The sequence below is a fragment of the Falco punctatus genome, assembly GCF_963210335.1.
Source record: "Falco punctatus genome assembly, chromosome: 2".
NCBI lineage: Eukaryota > Metazoa > Chordata > Aves > Falconiformes > Falconidae > Falco > Falco punctatus.
Window position 1 is genome coordinate 59,329,890 of NC_137581.1, and position 23,322 is coordinate 59,353,211.

At 39.6% G+C, this 23,322-nt stretch overlaps 1 protein-coding gene across 1 annotated transcript in view; it reads right to left on the reverse strand.

The window, feature by feature from the left end:
• FGF14 (fibroblast growth factor 14) overlaps window positions 1-22,953 on the reverse strand; it is a 471,862-nt gene extending 448,909 nt beyond the window's left edge. The window contains exon 1 of the mRNA XM_080375679.1: window positions 22,942-22,953. The gene's annotated coding sequence lies outside the window, so the exon portion shown is untranslated. The remainder of the gene's footprint in view (window positions 1-22,941) is intronic.
• Between the last annotated feature and the right edge of the window lie 369 nt (window positions 22,954-23,322).

The window sequence follows — 23,322 nt, forward strand, 5'->3', positions numbered from 1 at the left end:
AGGATCTCAGATAACAGGATTCTCCTTCCTGCTTCTCATCATCCAGGATCCAGGCCGTTCAGCTTTGAGAGACAGGATTGCTCTCCCTCTGGAAACCATCAAAGTCAATGATGCATCTTAAGTGTCTATACAGGAAAATTTGGCCCTTATGTCAGAAGGATTACTTCGTTAGAAACCTAAAATGTATGTACAAGCAAACTGCTAAATTAGGCAGATTTTATACTATCCTCCCTTTTATTTCTTGTGTTGGAAGTATATTTGTCTTATTAATGGCTAATTTATTTAATGTATGGAACTAGTTTACAGTGAAAAAAATAAATACGACCTCCAAAAAATTATTTTTATTATGTAAGAAGAGAATCTGATGATTTTAGTAAACTAATCAAGGTATCTCCATCAGTCATTTATAAAACCCGTAGCTAAAACTTCCTGTAATCTGAATGAAAGCAGGAATTAATTTTGCAACCAGAATCCATTTTAAGCACTTACACATCCTGTAGCCATTAGGAGCAGGGTACTCATAACAGGAGGACTGAACTGTAATAAATGAAAATAGCTTATTCTTTGGGAAAAAAGAAAAGCTATCAGCTTTCCCAGAGAAAAAAACAAAACAAAACAAAACAAACAAAACCAACAACCAAAACAGAAGAAGCAGGGCTTCTCCATCTCAGCCTTTCATCACCTCTGGCATTCTTGGGGCATATTTCTATGATGTTGTCTCCAGACTTGAAATGCATTGTAATATTTTGATGGCATATATAGTGCTCTGAATCCTGTAAGCAGCATTCATTCTCTCAAGGTGATGCAGCTTGGAGGCTGGAAGGTTTGCTATTTGTAATAACAAAATCAAGGAAGAAAAGGATCACTCAGAGCAGACTACTCTGAGTGTAAAAGTATTTTGTGCAAGAACCCCCAAAATTGTGCTGTTTCAGCTTGAATGGGCCTGTATTTTTTAAGCCGTTTCACTGAAGCCTGAAGTACACAAATGGAAGCAATTTTTAAAACACTTTGGCTTTCTGGGTTTTTTTGTAGCTATTACATGAATTATTTAAGTCTGTTAGATAAAATGGAGGAGAGTAAAGAAGGTTCACTTGCTGTTTAGTGCTTTCCATTGAAGGGAGCTGAAACTCGCTCCCAAAACAGAAGTGCAGCCCTTCTGCGGACATGTGAGAGATGAGTGTAAAGCTCAGTAAATACTGCAGTTACGTGCCCATTTGCACGCTGTTTCGTCTTGAAGAAAAAAACATTTGGGCTACAGTTCTCTGCTTTACAAGTTTGCTTCATCTTGCAAGGCCAGAAACCATGCAGCTAACACTGCTCTTCCAAAGTACCATACATTCTCTGGTGCCACCTTCCCCTCCTCCCCAGCATGGGGAGAAGGGCATTTGCCTTGTGTTCTGCTTCTTCCAGGCTCCTCGCTGGGGGCCAGCCTGTGGCTAGAGGAGCTGTGGGAGCATCGCTGAGCACTAGTGGGCTCCTGAGCTTCACACAGCTCTTTCTACGCACAGCACTGAGTCAGGCACATTGGGATTACCAAGTATTATATCAATAGAAGAGGACTGAGTGCACACAGTACGAGTCTGTTTGTCTTCCCTAAAATTTACTGGTGTGACTCATGACTGGCTTTCTCTGTGCCATTAATGGGATAATTGAAATACTTTTCCAGTGGTCAAATTAATATGCTTTAAACCCAACAGTAAGATGAGAGGAATGGTAATTGTACTCTCTGCCCCTCCATCATTTTCTAATTTTTAATCTCCACAGGCTGGGCAGAATATATGCTTGTTTTCTAAAGGTACGGCAGTTTGCTGGTGTGCACCACAATGTTGCCCTGTCCCCGTGGCTCACACAGGATTTCAGTGGGCTGTGGCTGGAATAGAATCAAGTCTGCCTGTGTGCTGCTTAAGCCAAGATGGCAGAGAGGTAAGGAAAGCAAAGAAACAGCAGCAGTTAGTGACATGAAGGGATGTATGGAAATGTTATTAATGACAAAGCAAGAGGAAAATACTTCGTAATGTGCGGGATGATACGTGATATCTGGATAGCTGGAAAAGGGCTGGTCCTGAGCTGAGGGGTAAAGGAGGAGGACAGACAGATGAAGTGAGAGTCAGTGAAGTAAACTACTTGGGCTGGTGCAGAGAAGGGATGAGGGAGCATTGTGAAGCATGTGCTGCACAGAAATGAGAGGCTGAAGGTGTCCTGCTGCCTTCCCTTTCATTACATGACAGCACTTGATGGTTGCAGAGGAGCAGCCTCACAGAAGATGCAAGCAATAGTCCTCACTCCAGAGCTGCCCAGCCCCAGGCAGAGCTACAGGCATTTCACACAGCAGAACAGTATTCACTGACTTTGTGAGAGGTCTCAGGTGCCAAATTTGTGGTGGTGACAACATACTGGGGGGTCAGTCAGCCTTGCCACACAGGTGATGCAGCTGATTATTGAGCTGTTGCTCTTGGTCCCTGCTAAGAAAGCAAAAGATGCAAACTGTCTCCCTGCTCATCTGAAGAGTAACTCTTGGTCATTTAGGGAATAAGCTCAGTCTCTGCAGCAGGGGCATGTCTGTGATACTATCTAAAACTGATAATGTTTAGAAGAAACATCCTTCAGTGGTGAATTACCTCCCTGGGGCTAGCTGACTGTTCAAGTTACAGATGCTGCAGTCTACAAAGTACTGTTCTGATGTAACTCAGGTTGGTGCAAGACTGCACGATGCAGGGCTTCAGTTGGACCTGATTCCTTTGGGTTGCTGTCAAAAGAATCAAATTTGAGATTCCCTTTTTCTGCAGTTTTTCAACATTGCCCAGTTGAATGACACACACATGCACCTGAGACTCCTCTCCAGACTGTTATTTGGGTGCAGAAAATGGTAGTTCATGCTAGTGGAGCAACGTGCTGGTATGGCCATACAGCTTTGGTTTGCATGTGAGTCCATTCAGACATGGATCCAGACTCCGTACAGAACAAGCATTATTTGACTCCCAAAATTTGTTCTGTGTCAGCAAGATTCACACAAAGCATGGACGTTAATAGAAACTTTATATAGAGGCTTTCCTGGGTGAAGAATTTCACCTAGTGACATTATGGCAGCTTCCTGGTTATGTATTAAAATAAGGACAGAGTACTTTTCATTTTTTAAAAAAGGATATTAATATTCTTTGAAATACCTAACTGGAAAATAGTTTTTACAGCAAGATGGAGTGATTATAACACTTTAAAAATCAATCACTGTTCCCTTTTTAAAAGGTTCTTTGCATTTACAAAGCTAATGAATATCCTAATTAAATTCAAAGGAGTTAAAAAAAAACAAGTTCAGAAACTGAAGCATGCCAAAGTGCTGTTTTGGGGAACACAAAATATAACTATTGTCAAAAGCCTGTTTGGCAAAGCAGCAGGTAAAAACTGTCTTACTCAATTGAGACTGCTCTCTTTCTATCTCATAAAAATTTTGAATGAAGAATAGCAGTTCTGTTCTTTCAGGATCAGAGTTCCTGTTTCATCTTCACCTCTTTCACTTCTAGCAGTGATGTAAAATAAGGAAATTATAAATGCAGTAGTGTAAATTACTGCTCTCCATTTGTATTCTTTGTGGGATTATGGATACATAATCATTTTTATGGCTTATTTTACTGTCCAGGAAGAGCAGAATTCTGTTGTGTGAGGCACTCTGCAGAGCATAAAGTGGGCTGAGTTACTTTAGCGTAAAACAGGCATGAGAAAAAGTAAAAAAAAATCTTCCCCTCTCTTGAACTGGGAGATTTAAGGGATACTACTGCATTGCTACAACTAAAATATTTTCATTTTTGCATCTTTAAATACATAACTTGTATCTATTTATTAGCGATTTATACTTATTGTTTATAGCAATTTATTATTTATTTTGAATTTATGTCTTCTTTCTTCCTTACACTTCAGTCCAGTGAAACAACAGAAGGGTGCCACAGATGTTTACATTTGCTTATTCTAAACTTCTAGTGAAGCCTGCTTTTAGTTTCTCAGGCTTGTTTAGTTTTGAAATACAACAGCAGGAGTTAATATTTCCTTAAGGATGGTCAGTGGATCTCCTGTATGAGAAGTTAGCTAATCTGGCATTTGGATGCTGAAGAACCAAACTCTTTTCTGCACATGGATCAGCTGTTTGCCCACCTTCCATGCAATACTTGTAGGGAGGGACCTGCTGTACTCAAAATTTTGAACTATTTTCTCAGTTTACATGAGGTGAAAGAAATAGAATGGACAAAGAATATTAGGGCTATTATTTTTACGGCAAATTTGAAAAAGATGGCTGCAAAACAAGAGTTTGAGGTAGAGGAAAAGATAGAGAAGAAAATGTGTTTGTGATTAGAGAAAACATACCATGCAGTCAAATAGAGATAAGGTCCAGAAAAAAATTTGATGGGTAGGTGAGAGATGAACTAGGGCTGAGCGGGCAAGTGAGAAGGTGAAAGCAGTAACAGGCAGCTGAGGCAGGGACTCACAGCCTAAAAGCCAGAGGTAGTGGAGTAAGGGAGGAAAGTCAGAGGACTGGAAAAATGAGAACTGCAGACTGTCACAAAGTGTCATGTCTAAGAACCATAGAGAAGGAAATGTTAGTAAAGAGCTTATTAAAGCAGTCCAGTGAGAGAGAAAGGAAGAAACAGCAGGCATGGAAGAGTAAATTCCAGCTCTGCGCCAGCCTTAAGCGTGGAGTGGAGTACCACAGTTCAAAGGAAGGAGCAGGTGTCAAGCAAATGTGAGGAAAGGGACAAAGCAACAGGGGAGGACACTAAGCTACAGTGATAGATCTATGGGTTTGAAGCACTGTGCTCAGTGAAAAGTGGGCTGACTTTTCTTCAAACTGTCAGGTTTTGAGGCATGTTCAGGATTACCCTTTGCCTTGGACGAGAGAGAATGAGAGATTACTCTGTTTTTCTAGTGGTAGATCAAAGCTTTAGAAAAATAAATAGAAGAATTTCAAGTAAAAAGCAAACTGCCAGCAGATCATTTTCTAGTTTGGATTTCTTTTTGCTAACACATACTGGAGTTGGACATTACTTTCTCTTTGCTTACAGATGTATTAGTGCACACTTTTCTATAAAAATAGTGTCACTGGCAGGTTTAGATTGACTTCTGCTACCGACTGATCAGGTAAGTGAGGCCTTGTGGGGGAGATAAGCTTATAAGTAGCTCCATAAAATTTCCACTTGTCTCTTTTTTTACATGTGTTGAGGTTATCAGGCAGCCAAAGTTCAGTCACTCTCAAGTGCAGGTCATGGTTCAGGAATATAAAGGTGCCAGAAGAATTTATTGCAGAGCAGTGCAGCCTGATTTCAGTGTGAGAATGGTCCCTACAATGAAAAATTCATAGCATGTAGAATCTGGAGTTTCCAAAAAGCATCTCACAATGAAAAGCTGAAACCTGTGATAAAAGTAATATATGAGTTTGCTAACTTACTTGTTTTGTAAAATTCATGTGTCTGGAAAAAATATCGATCTCCTGACCGCTTTATTTAGGCATCACAGTTATCAGTTAAACCCTCCTTTTCCTTGTTTCTTTTCTTTTTTTCCTTTCTTTCCCTTTGCACCTCAGTAGACAATGGTCTAGTACTAACAGTACAACCTTCTACCAGTAACTCCTGGCAAATGGCTGAAGTGTTTCCATCAAGTAATGAGTACAGCTGCACCTTTGGTCAGCTGAATGTTGGAAAATTTTAGATTTTGCTAATTTTGCTCCTTTGTGCTGAGCCAGGTTTTGCAAAGCCGTGTGTGGGTAACCACATCAACAGGATGATTATCGTTGCCTGCTACTGCCTTGTGCTGATCCAGAGGGTGCCCTGGTTATGTGTATGTGCAAACAAGATAGACATACTGCTTTTTTGTGTTAAGCCAGAGCTCTTAATGTGCAGTCCAGATGTGGCTGGGACAGGGACCTGCCTCCGGGAGCTGGAAGACAACCTGGCCTTCATTGTTTAGGCACAGATATCAAGGGAAAAAAAAGTGGTATAAGTGCCCACTAAGTTTGGTGCCCAGCCTGAGACAACCAGATTCTGGTATTTCAAAGTTGTTACTGTTTTGCAGCCCATGACATGCAGGTATTAGGGCCAGTTTTATGAGTTAATGTGAGAGGCTACTGGAAAGAGTTTGGAGTGCTAGCCAGGGAGTACTTTTCATAATAGCATAACAGTGCTTGTTTTGGGATCTCAATCGAGCACCTAACTGTTTCTAAAGTGAAGCAACCATGCTCATTTTGGGGGGGTGCAGAGAATCCTGCAGTTCCATCTAACCAGTGCTTAGCCCAGATAACATCTTCAGCTACTGTGTTGATCAAACTCTGTTGGCTCTACTGCCAAACTGAGCATGTCTGGTAATTCTCTAAATTGTTTAAATTTGTGAAGATACTTATGGGAGGGAAAACATACACCCTGCCAATAAACTTGAAGGTTCTTCTTTATAGCGTGGGAGCATTAGTGCTCTTCACAAAAACGCTTTTAATAGCAGAAAGACAAAGAGCTCATCCCCAGTCTCATTTTTACCTAAAATCTTGTAAGAAACTACAAATTCCCAGCCTGAGAAAAAAATTATCCCAGAACTTTGGTTAATCTTTGGCAATATTTTAAATAACTGGAAACAGAGCCTTCTAATGGAATGTGTCAGGCAAATTGAACTGTAGGAGGGACTGTCAGCTATGCCTATGATTTCTTATACTCATCTCCTATTGGAGGTATCACTATATAAAAATCTTAAGACATGATTAGCAGGAACACTGCATCCTTCCTGATATTTTTCCTTATTTGAGCCTGATAATTGTCCATTACATCATCATTACTGCAGTTAATCATACCTACCTTTCTTCACAGGCTTTCTTTCTTTGCAGTTAAGTTTTACCTCAGGTAACAGCTCTTTGTAGTGTTGTTGCCTTAAGGTCTAGGAACATCCTAGTCCTTGTTTCTGGCCTCTTGGGATATGCTGATAACATGGAAGTCTTGAACTAAATCCAGGAGAAAACGCAGTATGAGACCCTTTACCACTGGTGACCCTTCTACACATATCTAGCTTCTAAGTGTTTGAAGTTAGATTAAATTAATCCCATCCCGATTGAATTTATTCATTATTACCCTCCTCATTATCAGATGAAAGATAAAGAAACATAAGCAATTCCTAAAATCTTCACCTTCATTTGCAGGTGTCATCTGACATTTTAATGTCATTCTCCAAAAGCAGCAAGGATACTATCCTGAATCCGAATTCAAAGTAGGTAAATTCAAACTTATGCAATCAATAAACAGAAGGTTAAAAGTCCAGTCACACCTGCAAACTCTGAGGACTAACCAAGTCTAAAAGCTATGTCCAAGGTCATTACAATCTAAAGGAAGAAGGATCTGTAAGCCATCTTTAATCATAACATGGCCAATATTTTATTTAAAATCCTCTTTAAAAATTAAGGCTGTGATTACCTTCTAATTCAGTCCAAGAATTTCTCATTTATATCACTTTGCAGAAAACTGATCCAAAACAAAATCCTTCATGACTATGAGGGAATATCAGCTCTCCCTTTCTCAATGTGTTACACGTGGTTTCATATGAAGCTGTTGGCTTCTGTCCCTGCTGGAGAAACACTTCACTTGCATTCTTCAAGAGTCTGATAAATAAGACAAAGTCCTTCTTTACCATCAGCTCTTCCAACTGCTTCAAGCCAGATGGAGCGTTGTCTTTCTGTTTCTCCCACCTTTGATTTTGGAAACGCTAAACTATTTATTGTTCAGAAAAAAGTCATAGCTTGTCTATCTCTTCTCATCCTTTTTTGTATCTTCTGCTTCTGTAAATAGTTCCAGACTGTCACTGTAACTCTTCTTCAAAGCCTTTTCAAGCTTATGGAAGATGACTGACCCAAGTTTTGTCTGTTGCTCAGTTGTCCCCTGGGATTCCAGCATTACCACTGCCCACAGCAATCCCAGGGGTACCAGTTCATCTTATTCTAAAATAGGTATCTAGGTCAGATTAAAGTGCTAAGGACCTCATCCAGCCATAACACTCGGGAAAGGTGCAAGCAGCAGCAGAAGCACTGGCAGCTGTGTGCCCATAACCTTGAGGAAGACAGCATTGCTCTGGTCATCCCTGCTTCATGTTCAGAGGGTTTTCATCTAAACCACACAGGCTGGAGCCTGTTTATTTCCGTACTGATATTTAAATAAAGCTAAAATTCTAGAGGATTTGATAGCACTTGTTTGGAAGCACTGAGGTTAGAGAGGAGCTGTTTCGTCAAGTCTTACATATTTAGTAACTGACATCTTCTACTATATTTAGCTTGTGTACTGACGAGCAGATAGCTGATTATGCAACAAATTGAACTTTTTCTGGCCTCTTTGAAATGAGCAGGGCATTCAGCACCCTGATTACAACAGTAAACAGTTAATAATTATTGTAATAAGGACTGTTATTATTAATCTACCATTAAACTTCTGAGATTTTCAAAGCATTTTACAAAAACTGGAGACTTGTAGCACTGCTCTGAGTTAATTAAGACATAACAACTTTTTTTTTTTTTTTTTTTTGGAACTGAGGATTAAGGGCCTGATCTGGAAAGGAATGTAGATGATATCAACTCAGGTTTCAGTTTAAGCATTCATAATATTGATAACATCTAATTAAGTGTTTAAGCTCATGTAACTTCTGTGCCTTAATACATTAATTGCAAAGTTATATTAAGCTACTGTTGGCCAGACTCTTCCAGAAGTTTCTTTTGATATTTATAATGAAGGCGCAGTTAACTGGAGTGTTAATGAACTTACGGATCTTGCTAGTGTAACATTTGTTAAATGTGTGAGGAAAAAGGAAAGCTGGAAGAAAATTCATGCAGCAGAAAGCCATTCAGTTTTCTTAATCCTCAGTTAATGGTGAACCAACCTTGTAAGTGTCAGACATAAGGAATTCTTTTTAAGAATGGTACTTTTGTCAGTGTTTAATTTCATGGAGTTGGCACTTTCCAAAGATTACCAAGGAAAAGGATGGCACTAGGACTCTGAAATTTGAAGAAATTTCCCCAAATACCCAAGCCTTTCATCTCCCAGCACTCTCCTCTAAAAATTAACCCCGCACCCTTCAATAAGAGAATGAAACATATTTCTGAAGCATCATTACTGTGCTTTGTAACTCCACAAGTAAATCAGGAAGGATGCTGCACAAAACCCAAACATATTCTTTGGTTTCTCCCAAAGTGCTAATTTTCAGTGCTATGCTTAAAAAAGTCTATCTGTTCTTTTTGTGATCAATCTTCTTATCATTAAATAAATTACCATGGTAAAAGAATGACTTTGACTGGTTCACTGTGCAGTAAATTGGCTGTTATTAGTCAGCAACATTTCTTAATACTGTGTTTGTGTATATAGCTGTAGGTGGATTGCCAAAGTAATATAATAAGTCAATAGGGAAACCTGCAGTTCTTTCTAATTTCACCAAAAAAAACAGTATTCACATTTGAAATAGAGAAAAATTTAAACAAAATCTCTGTAGCTGATTCTATCAACTTATTGATTCATTCATGCTTGCACAACATCTAGGCATAGCCATCATAAGTCTCCCAGTGTTCACCCATTTAAAAACTGCAAAAGTTACTATTGATTAATTAATGTATATTTCATCATTTGCTGAAGTGTCAGCCCTGGGAAGATGGATAAATTTATATTCTGTATTCCTTAAGGAATCATATATTACCTGTGCATTACCACACACTGGGCACAACAAAGCAGATCAGTTTTATCTGAAACAAGCTGTATCTCCCAAGACAGCAGCATTTTGCGTTTGACTTAATGTATGCTTGTGTAAGTATTACTGCAGGCAAAATTAATTGATTACTTTTGTTTTCTGCTGATAAAGACACCAAGTCTTTAACTTCCTTTGATTTATTGACATCTTGATGTAACTTTTAATGTGTTATACGTTCTTTTCTCTTTTAGTAAAACAACCACTGTTACATTTTTGACATTCTGTTTAATTGGAACAAACAAGAACTTCAGATTTAATAAATTCAATTGTTTCTTCTTTAAACATTGATATTCTGTGATTTTGTCGCAAGCCACTCTTCCAAAGGGAAAATATAACAGAGCTAAATGGCAGTAAAAAGAGTTGCCCAGTTTCCATGTGATCTCATTCTACCTTAACTCGGCCACGTAACATCACCTATCAGGCAGCAAGAAGGCAAAAGCATTGCGCACTGAATGTATGATAAAACACTACATAACTCCTGTCCCTTCAGCTTTCCAGTCTCATTCAGCCTCATAGGAAAAGAAGTTTTATGCTCTTTTCTTTCCTTCTGTAGCTGTTTCTACAGTTTTGTGGACTGGGTGGGGCTTTTTTCCCTAATAGCAACTCTTGGGATTTGGAGAGCAAGGGACTAGTTCGCTGATCAGTTCCCACAACTTTAATACCTATAATTTCTCTGACTAGGCAATAGAACGCATCACATACAATGGCTGAAGTCCTGACTGCTTTGTGACATTAATTGGGAAGTTGACAAGGCGATCAGCTCAGATCAGAAGCAAGCATGGAATTGTTGGTCTCCGAGCTCTGACTCACAGGCACTGTAACTGCCTGATGGCTGAGCCACGGTCACTGTCGACAAATGTGCTTCAGCTCAAGACAAATGCAATGCAATGTGATTTAACTTAGCCCACTGTGAGGAAGGATAGCAGCAAGTTGCTTCCTGTACATTGCCACAGTCTAGGAATATGTGCACCAATAGCTCTTGCTTCTCCACAGGTAATGCACTGATATTTTACCCTGTGGCAATCTGGTGATGTATCCGAGCCTAGTGAAGAAAGCACTGACGGAGAAAAGCTCAGCTATGGGGAGCTGGGGAGCGAAAAGAGAATACTTTGTCATAGTCACAATGCGTTTGGAGTATCGATAGAGGCGTTTGGCATACCGCATTTGGCTTTTAATGCAAGTCTTCCCAAATGTGTTCAAAGGCTTAAAAGGTTTAATTAAAGACTTTTATTTCAATTATTGAGCACTGAGAGTGTTACGAATTTTCTGGGTGACAACGTATTACTTATGGCAGACTGCTCAGTTAACAGTTAGCCATAACATTAAATTCATGTGACACCAGTAAGTAAGTTAGCTATAAAACCATGGAATACCATATGAATCCATTTTGGAAGTCACTATCTCTGAGGCTTGCTGAGATTAAAACTCAGCTTTGCAAAATCATCTGACATATAAGCACAGAGAGATCCAGAAACTTTACTCATTTCTGGATTACTGTTGTTAGTCAGTTTTTAGTTGGTTAGAAGTATCTCAACACACATGTTAATTAACACAATTACCATATAGTTTAGTATTTTCTCATTCATCCTTCCATTTTTCAGCCAGTAGATCTGTTATGAAAAGCACTACATTACTTTTAATCCTTTGTTCTATTTTATCCTAGCACAACCCACTGCCTTTTGTTCACATATGTGGCAGAATGTCACTATGGTAATAACTGTGCTATTTTTTTCAGCTGTTTTAATGATATGCTAACATTTGTGCTGGATTGTGCTGGAGTACCATTTCTCACATCTGGATCATATTGCCCAGTGAGGTTTGTATTGTCGATTCAATTTCTGATTATAAATCCAGACCTAAACTTTATTTGTTCTCCTTGGCTTTCACTGAATGAACTAAATTTGTGGGTTTGTATTCTTTAGGTGTAATTTTCCTTAAGACTCTCTGTGAAAATCACTATGTAAGCACAATTTGTTCCGCATGGTGTTATTAAGTATTCTCTTTTAAGTTGTACAGGGAAGGAACTGTATAATTCATTTTGTTGTCACTTCCCAAACAAATATATTTTGCTAAAATATTTTGGATTAAAAAATGATGTGTCATGTAGCTACTTCCCGCTGATTTTAAAATGAACACAAATAGGATGGACTGGAGGATTTTTGAAAGGTATGTTCAGCTCATGTATTTTCTTCAGGTTGAATCTAAAAAGGCTTCCACTGGTAAAACTCTGTTTCAAAGCTACCACATCTAATTTCCTATGCCAATATTCCTATGAAGGTCAAGATTTTAGAGTCAGACCATCAATAACAGAATGTATACTTCATAGCTGAGATATGCGGATCAATCTTCTTTCACTTCGAATTTTAATATTACATATCATAGTATGGGGCACGATGATATGCAGTACTGCCTAAAATACGCTGCTGGTGAGAAGGCAATGTGAGAACTTCTATTTAAAATAAAAAAATCCCATTTTTACGTCAGACCAGGAGGTGATTATGCACTGCTGCTTTGCAGTTCACTGTAACACCAGTGAACAGTGAATGACTGCTTCGAAAACATGGTTGGCTGAGTTTATAAATGTATTTTAACCAAACTGCATTTCCACAGTGATCAACTCTGGTGCATAGACATCTAACAGGTTTTTTTGTTGTACCATTATATATTGTGGTATAAAAAATTGTGGTTTGTTTGAAGGACAGTTCTTACAGAAGTTGCCTTTAATGCTTTGCAGAAGGGTAGCATTGTTTATGGACCCACAGCCAAACCTTACTCTCAGATCTACATGATCATCTTCCATTTATCCTCACAGTATCGACAAATGTATATACAAGCTGATCTAATTTCACTATGCCACAGCTTACATTGACAAAATGAGTTCCAATTCAAATAAATCCTATAAATTCCCTTCTCTAATAAACATTAAATTTGAATAAAAATGCCATTGAAACTTAGGAATAACTCCAGCTTTCAATATGCACCTGAATTCCACTGAAAGTAATAAAGGTACTGAATTAAATCCAAGTGGAAATACCCTTTAAAGTGGGCAAGTGAAATTCAGAACCAGATCTGAGTTTATGTGACTCAAACCTGTTTTTAAGTGTTGTATTGCCAAGTTACAACTGTTCCTTGACTTACTGACATATCCAGGGCACAGCAAAACATGAGAACTTCTGCTAAGCTCTACTGTAGTCCGATTTTGACTTGTTTTTAAAGGAATTGTCATCTTTCTGAGTCATTGAGGTACAACAGCATCACTTCTGCTATTGTCACTAGCTGTTTTAATCAGCTTCTCCCTGGCTCACCACTCTTCAATATCCTATCCTCCCTGATCTGCAGTCTTTCCATTCCTCAGTCAACATATTGCTTGCATATATTTTTTTTCCTATTTTTCTGGGATTCCACTGCCTGAGAGACCTCTTTGGCTCCATATTCTCTGTAAAAACTCTGTTGTATACTTCTAGCTTCTTAAACCAATGTCTACTCCTCTGCCCAAAATATTTTGGAGGGGCAGATCTAGGCTAAGTAACTCAGAAACCAGAATTGTGCCTCAATTTTCTGTCCCTAGTTCATCAATTCTTGTAAATTGGATGAGTGTCCTGCATAGCTAATGGAGTGAAGAATATACTTTTGAAAGCCTTCAGGAGAAGGCCTTATCTGCCTAAATTTTAAGTGCAAGTTAAAAGCTGAAATTAGGCACAGTGTGTGTCATGTTCCATGGTTCTCTGGACAGAGAGATGGGGTATTGTTTAGGCCTGTAATTCCTCATATTAAGACTACTAAAACTGAATTTTCTTTCTTCCTATCCTTCTTTTATGTTATTGTCATTGACATTTCAGATATACTTCCAGTAATTCAGATTTCCAGCTGTGCAGTTCTCTGACCTGTTTTATGCTTCTCGTGGGCAGCTTTACTTTTCTAACATCCTTCAAAATCCATCCTTTTCTTTAAATCTCAATCAGCAAAATTTCATGTCATTTTGGGGTTTTTTTTTGCTTTTCCAAGGTTACAGTATCCTTCTGTTCCTCTAGTCTCTCTCACTAAACATTTCTTTCTCACAATTATTCAGCTTGCTACATTCGTTCAGTTCTGCTCTAAATTGACATGAGTTCCAAGATCCTCAGCAGGGTCCTTATCTCTTGCAAGATAAAGCATTAATTCTGCTCTCTCCTGTTGAGAGAACCCATGCTAAGTTTCTGCATAACTGTGATTCTTCTCCTCATTTGAGTGTCCTTCTGCTCTCATACTCCCACTCTGTTGTTCTCCATCCATTTTCCTATTTTATTTCTTTCTTTGTCTTTTCTCCCTCTTTTGGAGGTTTTTCATATAGCTCTACTTAAGGTGGCAGAAGTAAGGGCAATGCAGAATACATGATGATAGGTTCCTGTTCTCAGCTGGCCTGGCAGGACTCTCTTCCTCTCTCCATTGACTATGGCAGGCGACAAAGACAGCAAGCCTCTGCTGGGCCAGCCACCCACTGTGTCTTCTCTACTGTGCCCTCTGCTTAGTGATTTTCTTGTAGTGTATTAGGTAACTAACATGTCTCCTTAGAACTCCTTCCTATCCCAAACCTACTTCTCTGTGTTCAGCCTTCCAATCTGACAATGATTCCCTGGGTCATTGCCTAGTGGATAGTGGCAACAGTATCTTCAGTATCTTCATGAATTGCTGTGGAGAGCAGTGGAATTTATCTTTTTTAATCTGAAAGATGTTGGTAATCGTGGCACTTGTTCAAGATGTTCACACTTGCTTCAAATTGTATTTTTCACATAGCTTTTATTTCTACAAGTAAGATTTATTTTTAATATGAAAGCATTTGTGTCAGGAGATGGTTTTTAACCTTCCTTGGGTTTATGCTTAAACTCCATTGACAGTAATATTTCGATTAAAATATTTGTCTTAACTTGAATGACAGAGCAAATAATGAGAGATTCTGCCCCACAAAAGCTGCAGAAAATGAAACAATCTTTATAAAATACACTTTTTGTCCTCCTGACTTGAACAGTGAATGATTGCGCTGTCTGCCTGTGAACTGCACTTTTTGTCCTAACTGTACCTTGAGTTCCCAGGAGAGGGTCACACAGGACAGAAGACACCCATTCATTCTAGCATGTGTCAATTCTAGCGGACTTCCACTCCACATGAAATAGTGTGAGCTGGTCAGTCATTCTCCCACAGAAATCCTTTGCACTTCCACATATACACTACCATGTCTCACTGACCAAAAATTCTGGCCTTGGTGAATTCATATTCTGTCTAGAATACTATTGACAGGAAAAAGGAACAGAAGATTTTAGTTACCTGCATCTTCCTTTCCATTCACAAAAATCACCACGCTCGCTTCACTGACAGGTAGCTCAATATGGAGAGAGGGGTCAATCCACTGTTTATATTCAAGGTTAAAGATGAAAAAAAAAATGACAAGACTTGCTATACAATCTTTTTAACTTGTTCCACTGCTACTGCAGAACTTTATTTCTGCTACACAAAACTTGTAATGCTTTTCCTGTCTGACTTCATATGATGGATTACTTAAAGTGAAAAATTATTCAGAGATAACACCTCATATCACTCCGGTGCAATCTCACATGAAGATAAATGCTTGAAGTGTTCTGAGCTCAGACTTGTAGAAAGGAGAGACTGAGGAAGTTCAGCAAAACCAAAAGCCAACATGAATGGGCTTTCAAAGAAAGATGAGAGCAGAAGTGTGAAATAAGATGTTACAGCACTCTGACAGAGGACAAAGCCTTGTTTGTGTCTGATCAGTAGTCCTTGCAGTCTGGGAATTAAAAGAGAAGAAACATGACTATAAGACAGTTTTATGTGAGGAGTGAGGTAAAGTAAAACTAAATACTAGATAGCCAGATCCCTGGCAAAGAGACTAACAGGCCTGACATAAAACAGCTTCCTTAAGATCCCCTCAGCCCTGGAAGTTTCCTTTACATGGATAACTTCAGATAGACTTTCAGTGTTTGCTTCACTAGGTTTATGGCATCTCCATCTAAAGCTGATGTCAAAGGTCTTGGCCTTACAGCCAAGAAACTGAGCCTAGGATTTATAATGTCTCCTGCAGTTCCTTCCACTTCTTCTACTGATCTGGGACATCTCAACAGCAGAAGTGGTGCAGGGAGTAAATCTGGCTTAGTTTTCTGCAGTGCTTCCACACCACTTTGGGTGATAACCTAGAGATCTCTCAGAAACACAGCAACAAAGGTGGGAAAACACTATGGTGCAGAGGCCAGGAAGCTATGTACCCCAAAAAACTGTTGAGAGCTAACATTCAGTAGTTCCTTCAACCATCTCTTTGCACACAAAAGTCTCCTAGATGCAGCAGCTTGCATGTGACTAAGAGGAACTTGAATTTGGCACAGGCTCTAAGCACTTACAGACACAGAGGCATCTGAACACCCCATTGATAGGAGAATTTCCTTGCACAGAAGCATGCCGCTACTAGCTCTGACAGGGCCGTGCATGACTGCACAACTCCTGGAAAGGTTTCACTCCACTGTGAGGGCGGCTTTGAAGACATCTTGGAAGGGGAGTGGGAAAACCTTTGGCAGTCAGTAAAGTAGGTGGCCTGCTTTGTGCTGCCATTCTGCCACGGGGCGCCTCTGACCCCATACAAAGCACCTAACCCCCATGGAATTTTCTCCACATGAAGAGTGGCCTAGTTGCCTTCTACAGCTTGGACTTTGCAGGGCTTGAGGCACATACGGAAGCTGGTCTATGGGATTAGAGGGGCCTGGCAGAGATCTGGGTATAATGGGAGCTGCCGAGGAGCTAGTGCATGGCAGAAGGAGGGGACCTGAAAGTATCACATGCTGACTGGCAGGCCATTCTGTGTCATACATCCTGCTCCTAAAAAAAAAATGTTTCTGACATTTGACAGCGTCCATCATGGGTGAGGCTCTGGCTACTGTAGAGATGTGGGTGGTCCAGCATCAAAAATTTCTGTGCAGTAGGGAAGGCAAGGAGTCCCTACTGGCAGTTACACCTCTGATTAGCATCACTAAGACTCAGAAGTGGAAAAGCTGCACCTTGCACTTCGGACCTACCAAAAGGAGTGCTGTACATGCAGGTATGGGCCCTGAGCTACAACATCAGGCCTCAAAAAGGCATGGAAATAACCTGTAGGTGTGGTGAGCTTCATGATACGAGGTTGTTGAGAGGCCTTGAGGGAGGGCCAGAGACCAGATACCCAACTGTACAGAAGCAGCCGCTTTTCAATACTCCTGCCACCCCATAAGACAGTCTCAAAGCCAACACAGGCTGCGTATCTTCATGTCCTGAATATGCTCTTGGAAATTTTCCTGCAAGATGTCATAGACATAATCCATATAGTCCACCTTCAGCATTTCACCTTTAAATAAATGTTTTTCTCCCCAGAAGTAAAATCTGGTAGCACCTGATTATTTTGAAGTTTAATACTATGTCAACATCTCTGAATGCTTTTTGTTCCATACTTACAGATCAATTACCAGGAGAAAATCCTCTGTTTTCCCTGAGAAAAAGCATATCTTTGTCTACAGTGAAGTATCACAGCACTATCAAAACTAGCTGGCTGCAACAAGGCTTTTACCAACCCATACCAGGTTAACTTCAATAACTAGTTCCCATGCCTTGCCCTGACATGGCCACCAATCCCCCCCACAACATTTCTAAAGATCATCTGCTGTCTGTGGTGTTTCTTCAGGCCAGTCCACCCTGCTTCTTGCCTCTGCTGCATCCAGAGTCTTCCCTCATCCAGTACTCCTCTTCCATACCCCTTACAGCTATTTAACTACTTAGCAGGAACCAGCCACAGCTGCACATTATCCACATCAGCCAACCCGCTGCCCCTGCAGCCAGCCCACAGCTGTATATTATCAATGTTATTTAGCCTGCCTTCATTCCTCTACAATTCCTCTACAGTCAAGCAAAAAAAGAGGAAAGGAACAGGAATAAGTAACTTCAGTTCCTTCCATGGAGGGTAGTTTCAGGTGTCAACCAGCAATCAGTTACGGCTCTCCAGTTAGAGTACTTGTGGTTGAAGAAGTTTTAACCTTTGACTTTACAATCAGAAGAAATTAAAAGCCAACATTGCTACCCAAATTTTGTTTCAAAACAAGTAAGTTTATATAACATATATATATAAAGTTTATATAACAAGTAAGTTATTGTAACAAGTTTATAATATCTGGCAGTCAAAACTTGTTATATAGGGAACTGATGTCACATCCAGCTACAGTCAAAACATAAAACTGACATAAAAGTTTGTTAAACATGGATTTTATGACATGCTAGAGTAAACAGGATTTTGACTGACAGGTTCTCAGGAAGGCAATCTTACCATCCTTGTACTGTGAAAAGTATGTTAGCAGCAGAGCACAGCAAGTGGTATATACGCCAATATGCAACAAAACCTGTTCAGAATTTTTTATGTTACTTGAAAACAGGTGATATAAAGACAGCTTCAGCTTTTCTTTGTTTGATAGATGTACAAGAACATTAGAAAAAATCAGATAAACCTACCTAGAGTATCTAAATTCATTAAACTATAATAGCTTTTCCCTGAAATATTATATTTTCGTTATTTTTTACTGATTTTCAGGTTAACAGATCTTTTATTCTACAATTTTTTGTGTTACAGAAGCCTCACCGTTCTTCTGTTTTGTTGTCACTTTTTGGTTTGTTTGTACTTAAAGTATGTCTAACAATATCTCTCGGCTATAATAAGGAGGCCAGAATTCAGCCTAGTATTCATGTTAGGGACTTATTATTATTGAATATAATGTATTTTTAAATAGATATTTTCCAGCTCTTCTTTTACAGAGTGGGCCCTTATAGCTTTACATAGGCAAGCTATGCTTTTCCCAGTACTGTACTTTGCAAGATGACAAATTGGTAGACGTCTCTATTCATCACCAAAGTGGCACCACTGTAATACATAGGTTCTGTAGTTGAATGTAATTAAGATATGCATTATTGATGTGTCTCTGCAAGAAAAGAAGCAGCAAATATGTATCTTTGTCACCAGGATCAATTTGAATATGATGGCATCTGTGGATATTAACTTTACCTAGAATTTTACAAGAGCAGTTCTATTTTAATTGACTATCATCTGAGGTAGTTCTTTCCTCCGTTTATTAAACAGATTTCTCTGGTTTACCTGCTAGGGTTTCTGTGTTCACTTTTCTCATTAATCTCCCTCCACATAATCTGATAGTAATTTAATTTTCTTTCCCTGAGTTACCCCAGTCTTTTCTCTGTTCATTTAAACTTAGATCTGCTCACTATTTCTTTCCCTTTCCTTTACCCATTCTCCTCCTATGAACTCTTAATTATAATTTCCTTAAAACCATGCTCCTTCTTTCACAACTGCTACAACTTAGACATTTCCAAAATTTCCTCCTTGTGAAACATCTGGAAAATTAGGTCATTCTGTATTTGAGGACCCCCAGCTGTAAACAATTTCTTTGCATTCTCAGGCACTTCCAGGACTACCTAGAAGATGCTGCTGGGCTCAAGGCTTATTGCAATGCATGATCCATACTATGAGTAACATAAATGTCATGGTGTTGAGAAGCATTGCCTTTCAATGAAGAACTGAGGTGGAGAGATGACAGCCCACCCATGCAAGTTCATGGCAGAACTTGGAGACAGCGGGCAATTTGATGCTTTTACTACCAAACCACTTAATCCTTGTAGCTGGTAATACTGAGTCACGGTTATCAGTCACAGAGGAGTACAGATGATTCAGAGGTTCATTAATGAAGCACTCTGATGTAGTTGGAGGCTATACTAATTAGGTTTGGAGATACAGCCAGAAGATTCAAGAATCTTGTTTCCTTTGGTTTGCTTGTTATTGCTGTTCTGCAGTACAGCAGTTTTCCATGCGAAGGGATTTATTTCCAGTTACTACAGAGTATTACATTACCCTTTAATGTAACTCTGTGTTGACATTTTTTAATGATTCATACATATTTTATATGAACCAGTTTATTTTTAAATGGGAGATGTACAATGTATACATTCTATTATTCTATATTAAATTATTCTATTATTCTATTATTCTATTCTAAATTATTCTATATTCTATTTAAAAATAATTCTATTTTTAAATGGGAGATGTACAATGAAGTCTTTAAATGAAGTCTTAAAAGGCACACATCTGTACTGGGAGTCTTGCTGAAGACACTGCATTTGAGGAGTCAGTGATCCTGGACAGGCCACATCTGCTCTGTTAGAGCCCATACTTAGGGTTTGAGAAGTTTCTGTGTTATTAGTATAATCTGCAATTTACAGCTTTGGGAAAGGTAAACTCTACATGGATCAAGGGGTGGTACGTGTCAATCTTGACCAGGAGAGCACTGCTCATTGTGGAGGGAGTAAGCCACATCACAGTTAACCGGAGCAGGTACAGGCCAGTCCTGTGCAGGGCAGCACATCCAGTGTGGCCTTCAGGCCCTGTTGTGCTGCCCATGTCCCATGTCCCTTGGCTGCAAGATGAGCTCAGCCAGCTCATTGTACCAGGGGCGCCTGCAGGCAGCTCCCACCTGGTACCAGTGATCATGTACCTGCCTGGCCCTGACTTTGTCTAAAAAGGTAGCAGTAAGTTCTCGTGTGAGCATCCTTTAGGAACAGAGTTGTTCTGTATACAGTACAATTCCTATATTAATACAATAGCTAGAATGGCCAACAAGGGTGACCTTCTCTCCACAGACGGGCTCCGCTCTGTGCAGCGCACTGAGGGAATATCAGTCTGGGCTGCCTCCGATGCTGCATGAACATGGTGCCCAGCATCTGAAGGGACATAACATTTACTCACTATTTATATTCCTCTTCCTATTCTGTCTTATTAAAGTGGTTATCTTATTAAGCCTTTTGTAGTCAGGCTTTTCTTACCGAGACCCAGCAAAAGCTTGCACTGGTTTGCTCCCTCCCTCACCCTCCCCATCACTCCCCTTACTGCTCTTGCACTGTGCAAAGTCACTAAGGCTCTTAAGCAAGTGCTAACCTGATTTTTAAAAGACAGTTAAAGAGCAAAAGCTGAAAGGATAAGGAAAAAAGAGTGAAGGAGCTTCCACTAACTGAATTCAGGACCTCTCTCTGAATTACGTCGTTTTCTGCTGTCTGTGTCTATAAAAAACAGTGTTTTCACTCATACAGCTTATTAACAGGACACAAAGCAACACAGGCTAGGGAATAAAATCCATGGTATATTTATTGCTAAAATATTACTCTGAGCTTGGTGAACCAGCACCTGAGGACTTTTCATTCTTAGGTGAGCAATTTGGTGGGGTGTCTATATGCTTAGAATAATAGTTAGATTTTTCAGGCAGAAAGTCAGATGATGACATGATTAAATCATGGGAACATAAATCAGGATTCTCATCCAGGTGACTTTCATGAGAAACTTTAATTAAACTTTCATTAGGTGTAGATTTGAGAGGAGAGGTATTTTTGTCTTGCCTATCCACCTCTGTGTTCACCTCTCCATTTCTTCACTGTCTAATAATTTTTTAACTTACCAGCCAATTTCAATCAGATATAACAGACTGATCAAGGTCTTAAATATATCAGACACCAGAGAAAGCACCAGCTGGTTAGAAAGGGGTCCCAGCTGAGCGCCGTCTTGAAAGGAAAGGTATTGATTTCTCAGCCTCCTATCAGCTGTCCCCTGGCAAACAGCAAGTGCCTGAGGGGTAGCTGGCTGAGGCACGACAGGACAGCCCCGAGACCATCAGAGGTCAGTGTAAGTGGGAGCATGGTCTGCTGCACTGAGGGATGGGGAGGATGAGAGCTAAGAATGGGAAAACCAGCTCTCATCCCCTTGCAACATAGAGAAAACCAGAATGCACCAGTTCTGCTGCTCAGAGAATTATTTACTTTTTCCTTTCTTGAGTTTGGTGATTGTTTTGGGGTTTTTTTCTCTTTATGTTGTGTAAGAGATGGAGATGACCATAGAATCAGCTAACCCATATTTCTAGCGGTGGCTGGAACAAGAAAAGCACTCGTACAAGTACAGAATTGCCCGTCCACAGTGGGACCGCTATTCCCATGCCCTCAGTTAATAACTGTATCTTGTCCTGAACATAATTTTTATATCCCTTCTCTTTTCTAGGTTGGCTTTCTGAAGGTATAAGAAATTCATGATTGCTCTGCCTACCCGCTTGTGTCTCCAGGTGTCTCACACCAACCCAAAAACCAGTGAACCTACGGGCTGTTTTCAGCAAGACCTGAAAAAATAAGAGAAGTTTTATGACAAAACATGTGAAAGCTGGTGTTTCTGGAAAGGGGCTTATATTAATGTTCCCACTGAGAGAAGGTCTGGGAAAATTCAGCTGCAATACAGCCAGTTTGGCAACAGCCTGGGAGCAGCCTGCACATGGAGAGATACAGTAGTGCTGCCTCTGGCAGCAAATGAGCATCATGGGCCAGGGAGTTAGGGCTAGGGCATATCGGGGAAAAGCAGATGAAGGGACAAAGGATAAAGTAAATCAGTCGGATTGCTGTTTACAACTTGCTTCAGAGACTATTGCTTCCATAATAAGAAAAAAAAGCACAAAAGACTCCTAAATTTTGTGTCAGTCTCTTCATGTTAGTTATTCCAGAGGAAAGGAAGACGACGCTTCCTGTCATCACAAGAAAGTTTGTACAGGGTATTTGCAAGGAGTAGCTTCCCTTGTAGGTTTAACCTACATAAGTGAAGGTTTAACCAAAATGAGTGAAGTGTTTATGTATTTTTTAATCCATGTAAACCAGAGTAGTTTAATTACATATAAGAAAGGATTGCATAACCTCTGTCAGGTGTTGAATATTTAATCTCAGCCTAAGGATGCTACAGTGCTCCATTAGTTGAAAAAGCCCTTGAGAATATGTGGAAATGGTGTGTGAGAGTGTCTTTATGTATGTCAGATCAGGAATGCATGCATCCAAATATACATGTATGCGTGTACATGTAGGGAAGGAGAGAAAATATCTATGGGCAGTGTAATATTGTGAGGAGTAGGTTGTACGTCACTAAGAGGAAGCAGGTATTTATAGAGAAAGATAAAATCGGCTTTCATTATAAAATCCTACTTTAATAATAGAATATTTTTGATTTCAAACATTGTTTTACCTTGAGTCCTGCCTTTGATTTCCTTTAAAGAAAAAAAGGAATGCTTATGTAAAGTCTGAGTAACATTCATAAACTCTTATCTAAGTATCAGGATGTTAAACAATACCCTGTTTGTAATATTTGGCATTTGGGTAAGATGTCTTTGTTTTTATGCACTCAGTTTGCTGCTGAATGTTCACGCTCCTTGTGGCTATTTGAAGAAAACAAGATTTAATTTAGCAAGGTATTTATTGTTAATTTGTTAGATAATTTGGTCTCCATTGACGTAAAGAGACTTTATTCATTCAGTCATTTATTTTGCTCCTGGCTTCAGCAGCAGTACGCTATAAAACATATGAATTCCCCTAATTGCAGTTCAGAGACAGCATACGCTACATTCCCTGCAGCTCAGGATTAGAGGTTCACACCTTCCGAAGAGCAGGGATTGGAAATGAAAGGTAAGTTCAGCTATCCAGCCATGCTTGGTTAAGCAAGAACATCCC